At 44.9% G+C, this 12,592-nt stretch overlaps 3 non-coding genes across 3 annotated transcripts in view; all 3 read left to right on the top strand.

The window, feature by feature from the left end:
- LOC137066216 (5S ribosomal RNA) overlaps positions 1-89 on the top strand; it is a 119-nt gene extending 30 nt beyond the window's left edge. The window contains exon 1 of the ribosomal RNA XR_010902159.1: positions 1-89. This exon is cut by the window's left edge and continues 30 nt beyond it. This is a non-coding gene — a ribosomal RNA (5S ribosomal RNA).
- A 95-nt stretch (positions 90-184) lies between these two features.
- Positions 185-303, top strand: LOC137065905 (5S ribosomal RNA). Its single transcript, XR_010901881.1, has one exon. It is a non-coding gene; the product is annotated as a 5S ribosomal RNA (ribosomal RNA).
- Positions 304-6,582: 6,279 nt separating this feature from the next.
- Positions 6,583-6,701, top strand: LOC137065925 (5S ribosomal RNA). The gene has a single exon (XR_010901899.1). It is a non-coding gene; the product is annotated as a 5S ribosomal RNA (ribosomal RNA).
- Positions 6,702-12,592: the final 5,891 nt, after the last annotated feature.

Below are 12,592 nucleotides of genomic sequence, written 5' to 3' on the forward strand. Positions count from 1 at the left end.
GATCTCGTCTGATCTCGGAAGCTAAGCAGGGTCGGGCCTGGTTAGTACTTGGATGGGAGACCGCCTGGGAATACCAGGTGCTGTAAGCTTTTTTGTTTCATGGGCGAAGAAAGATTTGTTTTTAAATTAAAATAAATAAGAGTGTTTGAATTCCTTAAGTGGCCCAAATTTGGCAGCAGCTTTCGCTTACGGCCATACCACCCTGAGCACGCCCAATCTCGTCTGATCTCGGAAGCTAAGCAGGGTCGGGCCTGGTTAGTACTTGGATGGGAGACCGCCTGGGAATACCAGGTGCTGTAAGCATTTTTGTTCCATGGGCGAAGAAAGATTTATTTTTAATAAAATAAATAGGAGTGTTTGAAAGCCTTAAGTGGCCCAAATTTGGCAGCAGCTTTCGCTTACGGCCATACCACCCTGAGCACGCCCGATAGTGGTACAGTCCAGGAAGTGTGTTGGTGAAAGAGCAAAAGGAGAAACTTTACGTTAAAGAACGGTATTAAATCGGTTTTGGTTTGATTTTTGGAAAATTTACTTTGAGTGTAGTGCTCCCCCAGCAGCCTTTGCTGTTTGGGGGACCTTCAAATACAGTGTTCGCCGGAATGGAAGTAGACAGCACGGTAGCAAACAAAGAACTCAAAATGAAGGACGGTCAAACAAGCAACGGACAAGGCACGGACAAAGACAGTGGAAGAGGACATCAAACTCCCGTTCATGGTGGCGATGAACAACAGGATAGAGGAAATAACAGAAGACAGGTACGTGGAGAAAACCAGGAACAATACTTGAAAGAGCTGACTGTGGAAGTTGAAGTGGCAGGAACGGAAAAAATCTCCATGATGGATTTATTAAGAGGTGTAAAGAAGGAATGTGGAGAAGTGGTGGGATGCAGAGTGAGAGGAGAAAGGTCTTATGAACTTACCATGAAGGATAATATGGCTAAGAATAAACTAATGGATGGTGTGAGAATAAAGGGAGCTATCGTGCACGCCAGAGACATTGTGAACAATGAGATGGTAGTCTCATTTATCAACCTGCCTGTGTATTTAGAAGACCATAAGATTTTTTCAAAGCTGGAAGAATGGGGAGTTAAGCCATTGTCTGCCATTAAGCGCCGGGTATGGCCTGGAACTGATATTTTAGATGGAACGAGATTCTTAAAAGTTCGGTTCACTGATGAAGTTCGCTCGCTTCCATATTCGACCAGGTTCGAAACATTAAGAGGCACAGAATACTTTCGTGTGATACACGACAGGCAGGTGCGTGTCTGCAGGCTGTGCATTAAAACCGGACATTTACTTCGAGAATGCCCGGAATTTAAATGTTTTACATGTGGCAAAGTGGGGCACTATGCAAGGGAGTGTGGAGAGCGAACAGTGGAAGTGACAGAGATGGAGGATGAACAAAGTGAAGACGATGAGAGGACGGAGAAAGATCAAGTAGAGAAGCAAAGCACAGAGAGTGAGGATGTCATGGAGGTTACAAAAGACCAAGGAGAAAGAGGTGAAGGACAGGATGGAGCTGGAAGGGGACAGAGAGCTGGGACGGATGGTGAGGAGGACGAGGATGGGGAAAGGATGGAGGAGGAGGAGGAGGAGGAGGAGGAGGAGGAAGAGGAGGAGGAGGATAAGCAAGATGAAGAAGACGAAGAGGAGGAAGAGAATGAAGAGGATGTTAAGGAATCGGGAACTAAGAAAGGGAAGAAGGTAGTGCAACAAGCAATACCGCAAAAGAAGGAAAGCAAGATTCCTCAAAGGATGCAGACAACATTACAAAGGCTGACCGTCAAAAGGAAGGCGGAGAGAGATAAGGACAGAATAGAATTGAGAAAAGAACAACGCTCTGGTACGTGAATTCTGTTATGGTATTAGATGTTTTGGTTTAAAAAAAAACTTCTTCTTTTTGTTGCTTGCATGATTTTTGTTATTTCAGTAAATACAAATGGGTTAAGGAATATAAATAAGTTTAAGGAATTAAAATTTACGTATAGAAGTGATATAATTTGCATTCAAGAAACTAATTGGGATGATGGAAAAGTGAGAGAAGTAAGGGAGGGACGGAAGGGGGATATATACTTTAATGATGGTGCAAGAAATGAAAGGGGTGTAGCGAGATTGGTTAAAAAAGACCTAATGGAAAACGTAAGGCAGGTCTACAGAGACCAAATGCAGAGAAGGAGAATGAACTTAAGGACAAACAAAGAAGGAGTTTTATTGGAGGAGGGGGGAGAAGGAAATGAAACATGAATGTCTTCTTATGTTTTATGGCTTTAAGTCTTGTTACTTTTAACGCGAGGGGACTGTTGAATGTAATGAAATTTGAGAAACTGAAAGAGCTGTGTAAAAATGAGGATATTATTCTATTGCAAGAAACAAATTGGAGGAGTGATGTAATTGAGGATATTAAGAAGAAATGGGAAGGAGAAATATTCTGTAATAATGGAGAAGGGAAAATGGGAAGAGGGGTTGCTGTCTTAATAAGGGAAAACAAGGGAATAGAAGGGAAACTGATCTATGATGATAAAAAAGGGAAAGGGATAGGGGTGAAAATAAAATACGGAAATGAAGATCTTAATCTAATTAATATTCATGCGCCAAATGAAGAAAAAGAAAAGGCAATGTTTTTTAATGTTTTAAGAGACCTGACAGAAGGATGGGGGAAAATAATAATGGCTGGTGACTTTAATACAGTTTTTAGTAAGAGAGATATGGCGGATGGAATGGTGTTCAAGTCAGATACAGGGAGAAAAGAATTGAAGGGGTTGATGGAGGGGACAAATATGATAGATGTATGGAGAGAGAGGAACGAAAAGAAAAGAGAGTTTTCTAGGAAACAACTAGTTGGGAATTTTCTGTGTCAAACAAGAATAGATCACTTTTTATGCACAAGAAACCTAGAAGCTTTTATAGAGGATGTATCTTATAAAGAAACCTCCTTGAGTGACCATAAAATGGTTTTAATGAGGATGAACTTTAAAGATGAAATCAGGGGACCAGGGGTTTGGATCTTAAACACAGAGCTTTTGAAAGACGAAAGCTATAAACAGGGGATAGAAAAGATAATAGAAGAAGGAAAAGAAGATGGAATGTACAGGGAAGACAAAAGATGGTGGTGGGAGAATGTTAAATATGAAATAAAAAAATACTCAATAAGGTATAGTAAGTTGATCCAGAAAGTGAAAAGGACTAAAGAAAAAGAGATAAGAGAGAGCCTCAAAGAGGAATTAAGCAAGAAGGAGGTGAATGTACAAAATGTGATAGTAATGGAGGAGAAATTGAAGGAATTTGAAGAAAGTAAATGTAATGGGGCAATGTTAAGAAGCAGAGCAAAGTATACAGTAGAGGGAGAAAAATGCACCAGGTTTTTCTTCAACCTAGAAATGAGAAAAGCTAAATCGGAAATGATAAAAGAGTTGAAAAATAAAAAAGGCGAGATAGTTAAAGAAACAAAGGGAATTTTGGAAGAAGTAAGAAGTTATTATGAAGAATTATTTCAAGCCGAAGGAATAGATGAAAATAGGAGAAACGTACTATTACAACAAATAACAAAAAGAGTGGAAGCGACAGACAAAATGGAATGTGAGAAAGAAATAAAGCAGGAAGAAATAATACAAGCAGGGGCGTGGGACTGGGGGGATAAAGGGTACTGAGTAACCAGGGCCCAAGGCAGGGAAGTCCGTTTTCTATACATACACATACATGGTACGGGGGCCCAGCAAGATGGTTTGTACCCAGGGCCCAAAATTTGGTGCTACGCCCCTGAATACAAGCAATAAATCATTTGAAAAGCAAGAAAAGTCCGGGTATAGATGGTTTAGGAAATGAGTTTTATAAAGTTTTCAAGGATAAAATAAGTCTGATTCTGCAAGAAGTATATGATGAGGTATTTAAGAAGGAGGCTTTTAATCAAAAAATGAGTATGGGTTTGATGAAAATAATATATAAAAGAAAGGGAGATAAGATGCTTTTAAAGAATTATAGACCGTTAACCATGTTAAACACTGACTTGAAGATTTTAGCAAAGGTTCTAGCGAACAGATTGAAAAAAGTTTTACCAAGTATAATAGAGACAAATCAGGCGTATGGAGTCATTGGAAGGGACATATCGGATGTAACAAGTAGTATAAGAGATGTGGTGAGTTATGTTAGTGGAGAAAGGAAAAATTGTTACATGATTAATTTGGATTTTGAAAAAGCTTTCGACAGAGTGGAGCATGGGTTTTTATTTTCGATTTTGGAGCGGTTTGGTTTTGGGGAGAATTTTAAAAAGTGGTTAAAAATTTTATACAAAGATGTGTTAACAAAAGTAAAGTGTAATGGTTTTTTAACAGAGCCTTTCATTTTATCTAGATCAATAAGACAAGGATGCCCTCTATCAGCACAATTATACTCTCTAGTTGCAGAGCCTTTAGGGCTGATAGTTAAAAACTGTAAAGAAATAAAAGGAGTAGAGATAAATAGAGGAAAGGAGCTAAGCAAGATTTATCAATATGCGGATGACACCACAATAATAGTAGAAAATTTGCAGAGTGTTGAAAAAGTAATGGAGAAAGTTAATTGGTATTGTCGAGGGTCAGGAGCAAAGGTAAATCAAGAGAAAACTGGATATATGAGATTTGGGAGGGTTCCGGATTTAGCTGGATGTGTAAAGTTCACAGAAGTGCAGGAGATGAAGATTTTAGGGGTGGTTTTAGGGAAGAATGAAAAGAAAGCACAGGGCATTATGTGGGAGGAAATAGTGGAGGGGATGGAAAAAAGGTTTTTTTTTTTTGAGAAACAGGTTTCTAAATCTAAAAGGAAAAGTTTTAATAATAAATGGTTTAATGTTATCAAAAATGTGGTATGTGTCGCATGTAGCTTCAGTGCCGCTGTGGGTGAGACAAAGAATGAAAACAATTATTTTAGATTTTTTATGGGATAAAAAACCCCCAAGAATTGCTTACAATACCTTGATTGGGCAGGCAGAGGAGGGAGGGATGGGACTAGTAGATCTAGAACAAAAGATTAAGAGCATGAGGGTAAAGGTGGTAAAGAAATATCTAGATGACGAAAATAAAGAGGATTGGAAGGAAATGATGGAGTTTTATTTGAATGAGTGTGGAAATTTAAAAATAGGAGACAATATTCTATGGATGAAATTGAAGAACTGGATGATAACAGGAATACCAGATTTTTACAAGGAAGTTCTAAGTGCTTGGGGGTCTTTTTTAGGAGAGGTAGACTTTAAACCGTTTGGAAGGGAAACAATTCTAAATCAACCTTTGTTTTTAAACAAGAACATCGGGACACAAGGGAAGGAACTCTATATTAAGAAGTGGATAGATGTGGGCATTGTAAAAGAAAGAGACATTTTATATGAATTCAAAGAGGGATTTTTACCTGTGCAAGTAATCATAGATGCAATGGAAGAAGCAAAAGAGGAGTATAATGTGAAGGTTTTAAGAAAACAATATGAAGAAGTGAAAGGCAAAATCCCAGAAGATTGGTTCAAAATGATTCAAGGTGATGGGAATGGGGAAAACAAAATAGAAGTGGTGTTAAAAGTGAATGACAAAGAGGTTTGTTTTAAATTATGTAAAGTGAAAACGTTTTAGTACGTTCAGTATTTTATTATGTCTGTGTTTAAAAAGCCAAGTGTTAATGAACTCTGGTTAAAACATTTTGAGGGAATTCAAGATAAGGACATATGGAAGAACATGAGATGGGCTTTTTTGGATACTGAACTTGAAGTTTTGGATTACTTTATAAGACACAATGTTCTTTTTACTGGAATGAGATTGTGCAAATTGGGAATGGAGCCAGATGCTGTGTGCAAGGTTCGTTTAAGAGAGGATGAGGGGATTTTACATTTGTTTTTATATTGTGACAAACTGAAATAATTTTTTCATAAAACCAAAGAAATGGTGAAGTAAATCCTCCAGAGGGAAGGAAGATGATTTTAATTGGAACACAATTTTAATGTTTGGAATGAATGAAAATGCAAACAAAAAGGTCATTAATTTATTGATTGTGTTAATGAAAAATGCAATATGGAAAAGGAGGAATGTGGCAAAAAAGAAAAATTATGTAGCAGATGTGTGGGGGGTGTTTAAAGGACTGGTGGAAAACTATGTGCAAACCTTGTTTAAATACTTTGAAATAGAGAAAGAACTGGATCATTTTTATAAGATCTTTAACATGGATGTGTTGGACATTTTCAAAAAATACAAAATAATGTGGCCAAAGAAAGAAGACTGTTAAAGCTGAAAAGTAAGCAGGACTTTTTAAGAATTTGTGGAGACTGTAAACATGCATATGTAAGGCATAGAAGTTGAAGGTGATTAATGAATGTGTTCCTGTAATGATGAACAATTAAAAAAATAAATAAAAAAATTAGATAAATAAAATTAAAAAAAAGCACGCCCGATCTCGTCTGATCTCGGAAGCTAAACAGGGTCGGGCCTGGTTAGTACTTGGATGGGAGACCGCCTGGGAATACCAGGTGCTGTAAGCATTTTTGTTTCATGGGCGAAGAAAGATTTATTTTTAATAAAATAAATAAGAGTGTTTGAATGCCTTAAGTGGCCCAAATTTGGCAGCAGCTTTCACTTACGGCCATACCACCCTGAGCACGTCCGATCTCGTCTGATCTCGGAAGCTAAGCAGGGTCGGGCCTGGTTAGTACTTGGATGGGAGACCGCCTGGGAATACCAGGTGCTGTAAGCATTTTTGCTTAATTAAAGGAAGCTATTTAAGGAGAAGATGGAGTTCCACCCACCCCCACCTCCTATGGCCGTCAAGGGAGCTGTGCCCAACATGCTCTCCTTCTTCACCACCGCTGCCTTTTTCTGGTGCCCGGTTGGCGTGATGAAGGCATTGATCCGCTGCCCCAACACCAACAGCCCCGCACCGCCAGAGTACTACCTAAAGAAGAGAGGGTACAGCAGCTACGTCAGGCAAGTCTTCATCTCAGCGAGGCATCCTGCCATTTACCATAGCAGCCGGCACTTACACCCCTCCCATCACCCCATCTCCCCTTCCGTCTGCTCGGGTCCTGAGGTGTGTGCACCTGATACTGGAGATGAACATACCTGTGTACAGGGACCAAATCCTCAGTACGACTGTGTACGACAGTGTAGTGAAAAGCACATTCCAGGGCCCAGTTTTTGGCCGGGCCCCTCTTTGCCCGTAACAGCGGACAAAGGTTTGCTACATTTTGATTGGATCTTGTTGGACTAGCACAAACAAGATGTCTAACGCCATCAGATAAAGATGCTTGGACAACATCCAGACACCTCTTTGAGGGAAAGAAGAAGACCTCTAGTACCAAGCCCAGGAAGGACAGGACTTCTCATTGGTCCACATGCAGTTTCTGCCCTTCACCCATCTAGAGACGGATCCCTAATGTCCTGATTTGTGACGGCCATAAACATTCCTCGGGACCTCAGCAGTAGTGGGTGAAACAAAGAAAGACCAAAACTGATCCATCCAAATCCATTCACAACTATGTTTGGAAACCTTAAGACTGATGTAAACTACACACATCCATCTCATACTTATTCAGAGAAATAAGTATTCTCAGTGACAGCTATTTGTAATGCAACATCTTCCACAAATTCAGCTGTTAATGAACAAATGAATGAACACATGACAGTTCAATCTTTTTCCAGCATGTTTGGTGTCTATTTGTTTAGTATATTGCCAAGGGTATTCTGATGGTGGTTTGGAAAGTGAGAAATGCATTGATGAACTTTAAAGACACTTTAAAGACTTCTAACTGTGTACAGTATGCAAATGAGTTCCACAGGGGAAAGAAGGGTGGGCCACACTGTTTGCCCCCCTCTGACGCCAGCAGCCAATAGCAACATTGGAATGGAGAAGCACCAAATTGCAATCTCCTCCTATTCGGAAAAGGATAAAGGTACCCTTTCAATAGACACTCCTTGTTCTGAGTCTCCTCCACACGAGAGACAAACAGTTCACCAAGTTCTGAGTCTGTCCGCCGAGGATTAGACTGTGACAGAGCAACCAGGTTCTGAGTCTCCACATGTGAGAGACAAACAGTTCACCAAGTTCTGAGTCTGTCCACCGAGGATTAGACTGTGACAGAGCAACCAAGTCCTGAGCCTCTGGTTTAACCAGAGAGACAACACAAGGTCCGTGGATCTGAATCTACAGCTTGTGAGGCAGCAACAGATACGACAACGTTCTGAGCCTCAAGCCTGTGAGGAAAGAGACATTAACCAACATTACGTTCAGAGTTTTAGTCCAGTGAGACGACAACAGCACGTCCAGAGTCTCCATGCTAAAGAGACCAGAGCAGATTGACCAACTTTTGAGTGTCTGGTCCAAAGAGGCAGAAGACACACAGAGACATTCGCAACAAGGTTAAGCTCAGGAGAGCAAACCTTCACTTCAAGGTTCCTTCTTCTGCGTGTTCCAGATTAAGAACCTTCTGCACCTACTTCAGGGCCTCATCTGCGTGTTCCAGATTTTAGGACCCTTTGGTGCCACAGGAGTTCAGCATCCCACAGACCTTCGTGTTCAAGGCTGTTGAAACAGACTCCCGCTCCTTTCTTCACTGCACTGTCTCCCAGCAAAACCAGTGGAAGAAGTCATCACCATCAGTCTCCCAGATAGCAGACAAACAGTGAATCAGCGTTGAATCAATGTTAATGCATCAACTAAAATATCATTGAATCAATGTTGAGATTGTTGATTTTTCATCAGGTTTGCACCCTGAAATAATGTTATTTCAACGATGAAAAATAGATCAAGATGGGCTTAAAATCAATAGTTTCCTTTCGGGGAACTCGAGCTGCGTCGAAACGCTGTGAGAACGCCTCTGCGTTAATGCGTCGTGAAGCGCCTGTAGAACCATTCCATCGGAAAAAAGATCGATCGTCGGCGTGATGACGTCATCGACCGGAAGCTATAAAGCGTCCGTGAAAACAAACAGGAACTAGCTTCTGAGCCTTCAGCAAGCGATCTGTGTGAACCTGTCTGTCTATTTGGTGTTTTTGTCTGTCTATATTCAGAGATTTTCCACCCTTTTTGTTAAATATCCTTATATTAACAAGAAAAAGAGAAAAATAAAATAGATAGAAATGGCGAGTGAGAGCAGCAATTTCAGAAAGTGTGTTCCTCCCTGCCCACGCTACATCACGGGTGGGGACACACACCTTCTCTGTGTTGCATGCTTGGGAGCGCAGCATGCCCAGGCAGCCCTCGAGGGGGCTGCTTGCGAGCATTGCGAGAGATTACCGCTGAGAACGCTGCGCTCCCGCCGGGCACTCTTCGAGGAGGGTGCCTCGGCTCGTGTTCCCCGCGGCTCTGGTCCCGCTGCCGCCGAGGCGGAGCGGAGGCTGCAGTCGTGGGGATCACAATTGGATGTGGCAGAGGGGTTAGAGACGGGCGCTGCCTTATCTCTGCCCTCACCTGCACCATCCAGCGGCTCTTCTCGGGGCATGGAAGCACGCATGGCGGTTTCTTCCCCCCCGAGAGAGTCGCCGGTGCTTCATCTGTCCAGCTCTGAGGAGGTGGACGTTGAAAGCATCGAGACTGAAGACTCGCCACTTCAGTCCCCTGCTAGTGAGGAGCTAGTTGAGGTTCTGACGCGAGCAGTGGCCAGATTAAACATCGACTGGCCCACTGAAAGATCTGAGGCAGGAAGAAAGCATCTTAGCAAATTAGACGAAAGATTCCTGCCGTCTCGCGCTTCAGAGCCTCAGCGGCGGGGGCTGCCGTTCTTCCATGACTTGCACACCGAGGTGGCAAGATCATGGAGGAGACCGGCATCATATAGAGTTTTCAGCCCGCAGACCTCGGTCTACAGCAACATCGCCGGGCTGAAACAATATGGTTATGGGGCGATGCCAAAGGTTGAAGAGACGCTCGCGAGCCATCTCTCGCCTTCATCGGCATCGTCCCTTAAGGCCCCGACTTTGCCCACCAGACCTCTTAAAACAACGTCGCGGCTGGTGGGTAAAGCGTACTCGGCAGCGGGTCAAGCTGCTGCATGCCTGCAGTCTATGGCTATCGTGCAGGCATATCAGGCTGACCTGCTGAGGGATTTGGACAGTAGTGATGTCGTGGGGGGAGATATAGTAGCTGAGTTGCGAACATCTGCTGATCTAGCTCTCCGTGCCACCAAAGAGACGGCCAGATGTGTTGGCCGCTCTATGGCAGCATTGGTGGCCACGGAGAGGCATCTATGGCTAAACCCCACAGACATCAAGGAGAGGGAGAAAGCTTTCCTGCTTGATGCGCCGCTTTCTCCTGGAGGCCTCTTCGGTGACGCAGTTCACACTGTCACCGAGAGGTTCCAGGAGTCGAAAAAGCAAGCTGCGGCGCTCAAGCAGTTCCTCCCTCTTCGGGTCCAGGTCCCTGGGGCTGCTGCTGACACCAAGCAGCCCAAACCGAATACGAGCTCCTCACACAGGGCTCAACAAAAGCAGAGCATCGCTACCCGAGCTCCCCCTCAGCGCGGGGACGAGGGGCGGCGCTCTCAGACAAGGCCTTCGAGGGGCAGGGCTGATCTGAGGACAGTCCTGATCGCCAAGAAGGCCTCGTCGAAGCGTTCCTGACGCCAGAAGCGTCAGGACGCTGAGGGTGGTTCCCCCCGTAGGGAAACGGTGTTTACCCCTGCCAACGGTACCCGTTTCCCTGCGGCACCCTCGGGGGGCCGCGCTGCCAACCCCGCCGCAATGCCGGGGCGCAGTTGGTCTCCGCGGGCCACCCGAGGGTGGTCCGCGCCCCCTTCGGGGGGCACCCGAGCTGTCAAGTCAGTCGTTCCCTGCCGGTCCGCCACTTCAGGGCACTGTGCTTGTTGCTCAAAGTACACCAGAGGCCAGCCTCGAGAGGCTGGTTCCCTTAGTAGATTTTCTAGACGAGTGGAAACGTCTTTCAAATATATCTCATTGGGTCCTGCAGATAATAGAGAAGGGGTACGCCATTCAATTCAAAAGTCGGCCACCTCCTTTCAGCGGTGTCCTACCTACAGAGGTGGGCCCGGAGCAGGCTCTGGTAATGGCACAGGAAGTAGAGACACTCCTGCAAAAAGGGGCTATAGAAAGGGTTCCCCCTCCCAGCAGGGAGTCTGGCTTTTACAGCCGTTACTTCATAGTGCCGAAGAAGGATGGGGGCTTACGCCCGATATTAGATCTGCGACTATTGAATCGCTCGGTGGCCAAGCTCAAATTCAAGATGCTTACACTCAGACAGATTGTATCGCAGATCAAGTCGGAGGATTGGTTTGTCACCATAGACCTCAAAGATGCGTATTTTCATGTCTCCATCTTTCCACATCACAGGAAGTTCCTGAGGTTTGCCTTCGGGGGAGAGGCATACCAATATCGAGTACTTCCCTTCGGTCTAGCACTGTCACCCCGCACGTTCACCAAGTGTGTGGATGCAGCTCTGGCGCCGTTGCGTCTGCAGGGCATCCGCATTCTGAAATATATCGACGACTGGCTGATTCTAGCGAATACAGAGCAGATGGCGGTTCAGCATCGAGATGCTGTTCTCGCCCATATGTCGAAGCTGGGGTTGAGGCTGAACGCCAAGAAGAGTGTGCTTTCTCCGGCTCAGAGAACCACTTTTCTAGGTGTGAACTGGGATTCGGTAATTATGCAGGCGCAATTATCGCCAACACGCATAGCATCGATCCTGGCAGCAGTCAAAGAACAGAAGCTAGGCCGGGCCGTCACTGTGAAGCAGTTCCAGAAACTGTTAGGTCTCATGGCAGCAGCGTCCAACGTGATACCTTTTGGCCTACTGTACATGAGGCCACTGCAGTGGTGGCTCAAAACAAAAGGGTTCTCCCCGAGGGGAAATCCGCTCCGCACGATCAAAGTCACGCGGCGATGCCTACGTGCTCTGGTCATGTGGAAAAACCCGGGGTTTCTATCTCAGGGTCCCGTGTTAGGGGCTCATGTTCGTCGCGTAACGCTAACGACAGATGCCTCTCTCACGGGCTGGGGGGCGACCATGAGTGGTCGCTCATCCCAGGGTCTATGGCAGGAACATCAGCGGCACTGGCACATAAATCGGCTAGAGATGCTTGCAGTGTTTCTTGCATTGAAACAGTTCCTGCCCGACCTCAGGGGCCACCATGTGCTAGTCAGGACAGACAACACGTCGGTGGTCGCCTATATAAATCACCAGGGGGGTCTGAGGTCTCGTCCATTGGACAAATTGGCACATCGGATCCTCCTGTGGGCCCAAGGGAAATTGCTGTCGATCAGGGCAGTATATATCCCGGGGGCCCTGAATCAGGAAGCAGACAGCCTGTCGAGGCAGGGGCCGAGGCCCGGGGAATGGAGACTCCACCCAGAGGTGGTGGAGCTCCTATGGAAGGTATATGGGAGAGCAGAAATAGACCTATTTGCTTCGGCGGAGAATTCTCACTGCCCGCAGTGGTTTTCTCTGACCCGTCCAGCCCCGCTGGGGTTGGATGCCATGGTACAGGAGTGGCCAAGGCTACCTCTGTACGCCTTCCCCCCGATTGTCTTGCTTCCAGGAGTTCTGGAGAGGGTACGGCGGGACGGGGCCCAGGTACTTCTAGTGGCTCCGTACTGGCCGACCCGAGTATGGTTTTCGGACCTGATATCTCTCCT

Source organism: Pseudorasbora parva, unplaced genomic scaffold, assembly GCF_024679245.1.
Source record: "Pseudorasbora parva isolate DD20220531a unplaced genomic scaffold, ASM2467924v1 scaffold_31, whole genome shotgun sequence".
Classification (NCBI taxonomy): Eukaryota; Metazoa; Chordata; class Actinopteri; order Cypriniformes; family Gobionidae; genus Pseudorasbora; species Pseudorasbora parva.